At 48.5% G+C, this 7,511-nt stretch overlaps 1 pseudogene; it reads left to right on the top strand.

Moving 5' to 3' along the window:
- Positions 1 to 1,036: 1,036 nt before the first annotated feature.
- Positions 1,037 to 4,977, top strand: LOC148877099 (heat shock 70 kDa protein BIP1-like; annotated as a pseudogene).
- The last annotated feature ends 2,534 nt before the right edge of the window (positions 4,978 to 7,511 follow it).

The raw sequence follows: 7,511 nt of genomic DNA, 5'->3' as shown, positions 1-7,511 counted from the left end.
CACCCTACGAATACTCTCTTGCCGTATCCTTCCTGCAGTCGCCACCTCCAACAGTTCGATCTCCAGTTCTTGGGAGAAATCAAGATTTGATCTTGATACCAATCTTTTGGAGAAAAGATTGGTTGGAGTTGTATTCACAAGCCATCTAGTTGATTCTTGCAAAGGGTCAAGTTCTTTTGGAAGAACATTGTTGATTCTGCTCCACCCTGCACTGCGCCATCTTCAATGGGAATAGATTTTGGATCATTCCTTGGGTGTTAACACCTCCATTGGGAGATACTGCTTCTCTGTATCAGGTATAATCCCTTCTTGCTCCTTTTGGTTTAGACCTGGTTTAGTTTATGGTTCAAGAATGATCATTGAAAAATATGATTTTCTAAATAGGGAATTCGATTCCCAGTTGAAGGGAGAGAAAAAAATTTTTGCAATTCACCCCCTTATTCTGCAATCTTTGGGCGTCCATGTGATGGATATCCTATCCCTTCAGTAATCACCTTTCATCTTAAGGTAGAATACCTTCGGTTCTATAACTAATGATGAAGGGATGAGGTGTGAGAGTGTGACTCAAGTAGACGTAGGATGCCATCGCAGATCTTGCTGAGCTTAGATTCAATCCTCCCCTTGTATTCTTTGATAGCTGCCACATGGTCTTTGATGAAGAACAAAGTGACGAGAGCATAGGATACCGGTGGCCCTTCGTCTTTGTTAGCTCAAACACCCACCAAGAACGTGTCATTTATTTTGAAAGCAAACAACACAAGCCTATTTAACGGTTCCACAATCAATACTACAGCTTTGGCTGGCACTCCCCCTGCTCAGACAAATGGCACTCCGCAAGGTATTGATGGGGCTGGTAGAGGGCATGGGGGAAGAGATGCTTGCTGCTTAACAAATAAGTCAAAGCTTCCAGATGATGTGTGGGGTGGCGATGCTTACTCTTGATCATCACTCACAATTCCATGGTGGTGCTGGTGGGGGATAGATTAAGCTCGGCAGTGCCAGACAGCCCTGAATTTGCCAGTTGGGTTGAACAGCGATGGCTTTGCTTGACAACCCCACTGCTCCCAGTTAACAACTCTACATTGGGTCACCCATATTTGCCTACCAAATGTGTCCCTATAAATGTGGTTAGGGTTTTGATTTCTTGTTTTTTTTTGTTTTATTTTGAAAATTTGAAGAATATAAAGGGTAAAATAGTCTTTTTCATTAGTATGTTAATGGGTGTTAACGGTAAGAGAGATATTAGTCAATTGTTAAAAACAGTAGGGATAGTGTTAGTCAATTTTTAAACAATAAGGGTGCACTTAGTCAATTAGCTAAACCGTAAAGATAGTTTAAGAAATTTACCTGATTGGTTATTATAGCTACTTTTACGCACACATGCGCATGCCCATGCCCATTTCGTGAACAAGGTTGCTAGCTATTTAACGGACTATGGAATCAATGATAAGGTTCCACGCCAGTATTAAATATAAGAGGCGGGGCCGCATTTTTAAAGTGGGGCTATGAATTTATAATTGGCGTGGAATTCCTTTAAAGGAGTTCGCCTCTCCGCCCCACACGCCCATCTGTCCTTCTACACGCGGTCGGCATTCCCGCGTATTAGCCCAAAACCAAGTCAAAACTCTCATATACTCATTTCTACCATTCCGCGTGCTTGAACTAGCCTCCCCTGACCCCGTTCTTCTCCCCTCACCTGAGCTCTCCTTCTTCGGCACTGACGACCGCTCCGATGAGTTCACCTTGACCAAATATTCTTCTTCGATGTCGGCATCTTGATGATCGACAATGGTGTGTTCAAGGTGCTCGCTACCAGCAGAGACACCCATTTGGGAGGAGAAGACTTCGACCACAGAGTGATGGACTACTTCACATCAGCATGGACAACAAAGCTCTAGGAAAGCTTCGTCAGGAGTGCAAACGTGCCAAGCGAGCACTGAGCAGCCAGCACCAAGTCCGCCTCAAGATTGAATCTCTCTTAGATGGCGTCAATTTCTCGGAGCCATTGACGAGGGCGAGATTTGAAGAGCTGAACATGGATTTGTTCAAGAAGACGATGGGTCTCGTGAAGAAAGCTCTGGAGGATGCAGGTTTGAAAAAGATGGACATTCACGAGATTGTGTTGGAGGCAGTACTCGTATTCCCAAGGTCCAACAGCTTCTGAAGGAGATGTTCAATGGGAAGGAACCCAACAAGGGTGTTGATGAATCGATTTTTGGTTAAGTATTGATTTTTTGGCTAAGTACCTCACCATTTGGTCTGCTTCCAAGTGGCCAATGACTCAGGCAGAAATGAACTTTGGCTGCCGTGCTGAGTCGAGCTGGGCGGGCTAGGTGGCGAGCTGACTATAGTGTCGAGCTGCTTATGAGGTGCCGAGCTGACCCAGGTGGCGAGCTGCCTGTGAGGTGCTGGGCTGACCAGGTGTCGAGCTGCCTGTGAGGTGCTGGGCTGACCAGGTGCCCAACTGCCTGTGAAGTGCTGGGCTGACCAGGTGCCGGGCTGCCTGGTGGCAAGCTGAATTGATGAGCTTCATTGCTCTTTAGAGACCTGCAAGGAACCAAATGTCAGAGGACCCGGGGTGGCTAATCCGATGAGGTCACTCCGATGCATAAGTCAGTACTCTCATAGTAGACTACGAGCTAAAAATTGCAAAGTATGAAAGCTAGAACTTGCTTACTTGCTTGCTTCTTACTTGCCCCCCCTGTCATTGGGGTTGGTGCCTTTATATAGGCCTTGCTCACGTACCACCCACGAGATCTCCGGAGGTCGTGTCTAACTGGTCTGAGATCCTTGGAGGTAACTGTCATGCATGTTGACCATCTTCCAAAACGAGGGCCAACCTCCAAGGATCGTGGGGTATGCATGCCGAATTTGTTGGCGAGCACGTCTCGTAGGTCTCCAGGTCGGAACATGTGCCAGGCTGCCAGGTTGGACACCATCAATTTTGCAAGTTGTTGCCAAAGTGGTTCCGGGTGTCACCTAGTTGTTTTGAGGTGCCATGTGTCACAATGTCATTGGAGGGCAAAATCCGCCATCATCATTTGTCCCCCACTCCCGAGCTGAAAGTAACTAGGCGAAGGGAGTAAACTTCTCCTTTTGGCCCAAGATGAATAATTTGATGAGCTCGTAAGCGTCGATTCAATTCCTTAGGCTCTGGGAGCGACTCGCAGTCTGCCCCTTGATTTTGCCCATGCCGAAGAGGTGACTAGGTCTTATGTGGTGAGGAGGTCTTCGCTAGTTCGGTATTTTGGCCCTTAGGCTCTGGGATCGATTCGTAGTCCACTTTCCTTGATCTTGCCCATGCCGAAGAGGCGGCTGGGTCTTATGTGGTATCGAGGTCTTCACCAGTTTGATACTTTAGTGCTATGGCTGCACTGCATCAGCCTCGTGACGCCGATCACCCACTCCTACAAGAAGCTACTAGGAGCTCGACCTACAGGGGCAGTACTACTGACTTTAGGTCGCCAGCTCGCACAGGAGCCTTGGAAGGCTCGACCAACAAGGGCGTTCATGCAGTCTGTTGGCCACCAACTCCCGCGGAAGCCACAAAGAGCTCATCTTTGTAGAGGGGACCTCGCGAAGAGGACTGATGAGGCTTTATCCGAGTTGAAATAAAGTTGGTAGAGCTGCTTAATTTGTTAGCTATCAACTTCCTGCATGGTCTTTGAATTCATAAAAAATGGAAACTATAAAGCGAGAGCTTTAGTTTCTAAAAAGTGAGGACTTAGCTTTTTGGAAGAAGAGGACTTAGCCTTTTAGATGATGAAAAAGCTTTTTGTAGCGTTTCCCACAGACGGTGCCAAATGATGAATCGATTTTTGGTTAAGTATCGATTTTTTGGCTAAGTACCTTGTCATTTGGTTTGCTTCCAAGTGGCCGATGACTCAGGCCGAAGTGAACTTTGGTTGTTGTGCTGAGTCGAGCTGGGTAGGCTAGGTGGGGAGCTGCCTGTGAGGTGCTGGGCTGAACAGGTGTCGGACTGCCTGGTGGCGATCTAAATTGATGAGCTTCGTTGCTCTTTAGAGACCTGCAAGGAACCAAATGTCAGAGTACACGGGGTGGCTAACCTGGCGTAGTTGCTCCGATGCTTAAGTTAGTACTCTCATAGTAGATTGCGAGCTAAAAATCGCAAAGTATGAGAGCTAGAACTTGTTTACTTGCTTGCTTCTTGCTTGCCACCCTGTCATTGAAGTTGGTGCCTTTATATAGGCCTTGCTCACATACCGCCCCCGAGATCTCCGGGAGGTTGTGTCTAACTGGTTTGAGATCCTCGAAGGTAACTGCCATGCACGTTGACCATCTTCCGGAATGAGGGCCAACATCCAAGGATCGTGGGGTATGCATGCCGAATTTGTCGGCGAGCACGTCTCGCAGGTCGCCAGGTCGGTGCATGTGCCAGGCTGCCAGGTTGGACACCATCAAATTAGCAAGTTGTTGCCAAAGTGATTCCAGGTGTCACCTACTTGTTCTGAGGTGCCATGTGTCACAATGTCATTGGAGGGCAAAATCTGCCCTCATGAGGTGTTAATCCTGATGAAGCTGTTGCTTATGGCGTTGCCGTTCAAGGCATAATCTCAGTGGTGGTGAAGGCGGAGAGGAAACCAAAGGTAATGAAATTGCTCTCCTCTGCAACTTCCTTTTTTTGGGGGGGAGGGGGGGATGAAATCATGAAATTTCCATTTGTTCTAAGCATTTTGGTTCTGTTCGTTGCAAACCAAGAAATCTCAGGTTTTACGACCTACAAAGACCAGCAAACGACTGTGTCGATCAAGGTAGGGAAAAAAAGGATTTTTTTCTTTTTCTTTATTTTTTTTTTCATTTGAGCAACAAGTTTTGTTAGTTGTTTTGGCAGAACTGATTGAATCTCTCTTTCGGGAAAAAAAAATTCAAGTGTACAAAGGTGAGAGGAGCCTAACCAAGGATTGTCGTGAGCTTGGAAGATTTGATCTCTTGGGCATTCCACCTGCTCCAAGGTGATTAACAACATTACTCAGATTAACGTATGAATAGGAATGAAGAACTCACACACTAATTATAAGTGATTTGTGTTTTAATTTGAATTGCAAGGGAGTTCCACATATTGAGGTTAAGTTCGAGGTGGACGCGAATGGTATTCTTCATGTGAGGGCGGAGGACAAGGCCGCCAAGAAATCAGAATCAATCACCATAACAAATGACAAAGTGTTACGGTTCGACACAGGGTTAGCCATGCCTACGCTTGGCAGGCTTACATTAGGGACATCATCGTCATCTTCGCCTGTAAGATTTTTGGGAGAATTGATGTTATCTTCAGGCAGACCACCAAAAGCTTAACGTACTCTTTGAGGAGGGGTGGTCAACCTCCTTGGGTGCCTAACCTTGGCACTCCTAGACCTTCATCCCCTTGCGGGGCGGCCCTGGTTAAAGGCTAGCATGGTTACCAGGGTTCCTCATGGGTGCACACTTGCTCATGGGGACAATGTTGGACGGGCACTACGCTATCGATACTCAAGGGAGGCTTGGCATGCGGGCCTGGCTCAAGCATGACCCTTCACCTCGCCAGCCTCTTGCCCAAGCTGATTGAGCTATCCCGTTGCCTCTAGCGCACGGGTGTGTTTTGGCCCAAGCGGTTGTCTATCATCATGGCACACAGGTGCTTGTCATCATCGGCATTTAGGAGACCCATCACATCGGTGCCCAGTCACCTCATCGGGGCATAGTTGCCTTGCATTATGGTTGTCCCCCTTTAGCACGTAAACGGCGCCTCCCATGGACCAGTCTGAGCTAGGAGAGTGCCTCAGCCATTGGACTTGATGTCATGATCCAGTGCTATTGACTTTGGTGGAGCCATCCAATCGGGCAACTCCTAGCCTCTAAGCGCATAAAGGCTTGTCCTGGCTTACCTTGGCTTGGACGCCGCACGGGTTTCTTCCACTATGGAGCTACCCCCGTGACAGTTGGTATCAGAGCGAGCTAGCTAATTGTAGCCATAGTTGGTTTTCAGCAGATTAGCTCAGAGTCAGTTGAAGCGGTCATCACGACAAGCAGCAACATTGTGGGGTGTGGTACCTAGGCACTTCCACCTAGGATCAAGCAGAATTCAGATCAGGCCTGGCAAGAGGCCATTCATTGTTCGTGTCCCCATTCCAAAGACCCTAAAATAGCCTCCCTTGTGGGGGCAGACACATTGGTTGTTGTCCTCGTGCAGGGGCAGAAGCGTGAACTTTGATAGGAATGTGGGTACACTGCCCGAGTAGATTGCTTATCAAGCCTAGCAAGAGGCCATTCATTCTTCGTGTCCCCATTCTAATGACCTTAAAACAGCTTCCCTTGCGGGGGCAGACGCATTGGTTGTTGTCCTCATGCGGGGGCAGATGCGTGAGCCTTGTTAGGAACGTGGGTACACTGGCTGTTGGAGCATGGCGGCCCTACACCGGCAAAGTATCAGGTGGACATGCTCATTTTTCAGGCATAACACTTGCAGCAGCAGAAGCGCATCACAAGGCGAGTGCACGTTCGACAACTCATGGGTAAAAGTTGCCATACTCACGTTCGAAGCGGTCAGGTCTCCTTGAGGCAGCAGCAGTGGGGCCCCCTCAGAGTGAAGATGTAGCCCAAGTTGGCGAGGCGAAGCGTAGTTTCGAGGGCCAAGAGAGCATAAGCCATGGCTAGGTTTGAGTAACCCGAATCAGCGAGGTGAAGTCTGCAAGCCAGCATGGTGAAAGGGTACCTAGGTCATCGCCAACATGAGGAGTAGGCCTATCAGCGTGTTCGGTAGCATCACTGAAAAGCTACCAAGAAGACGGTTGAACTGTTATGGACACACCACATGGTAGCGCATTGCGACGTAGTCATAGGCAGCAACACGCACAGTAGGCTGCACAGTAGTAGGCACCACCCAACAGCGCGTAGCACACACCGCCTAACAACATGCAGCACGCACCGCCCGGCAGCGCGTAGCACACACCACCCGGCAGCGCGCAGCACGCACCGCACGGCAGCAGCACGCACCTCACGGCAGTAGCACTGCAAGACACGTGCACCGGCCGGCAGTAGCACTAGGGTGGGGCCCACATGATAGCTCATCAGGGTGGGTCCACACTTATCTTACCACATCAGCTCTGCTCACCAACTCGCCGCCAGCTACACCATTCCTTATCCCTTATCCCTTATCTTATCTTATCTTCTTAAGTAAGAGTTGTGTTACCATTAGGAGTAGGTAATTAGGAGTTTGAGTTTAAGTTGGATTACACTAGCCTAGCCAAATCCAACAAGGAATTTCCTTTTATAATCTCCTATTTAAGGAGCTATGAATTGAAATGAATCACCCATTCAGAGAGTTCGGGTGGTCTCTTGGACAAATCACCCGTTCGAAGAGTTTGGGTGGTCTCTTGGACAAATCACCCATTCGAAGAGTTCGGGTGGTCTCTTGGACAAATCACCCATCAGTTTCCCACAATAGGGTCTGCACGAAAGGGAAGACGCAAGGGAAAGCAGGGCTTTCTCCCCGTGGACCGACCCGTGACGAGATC

The sequence above is a fragment of the Nelumbo lutea genome, chromosome 1 (assembly GCF_056320005.1).
Source record: "Nelumbo lutea isolate HS-2025 chromosome 1, American lotus-T2T, whole genome shotgun sequence".
NCBI classification, from domain to species: Eukaryota; Viridiplantae; Streptophyta; class Magnoliopsida; order Proteales; family Nelumbonaceae; genus Nelumbo; species Nelumbo lutea.
Note: the sequence above shows the minus strand (reverse complement) of the source record. Positions and strands in the feature narration are given on the sequence as shown.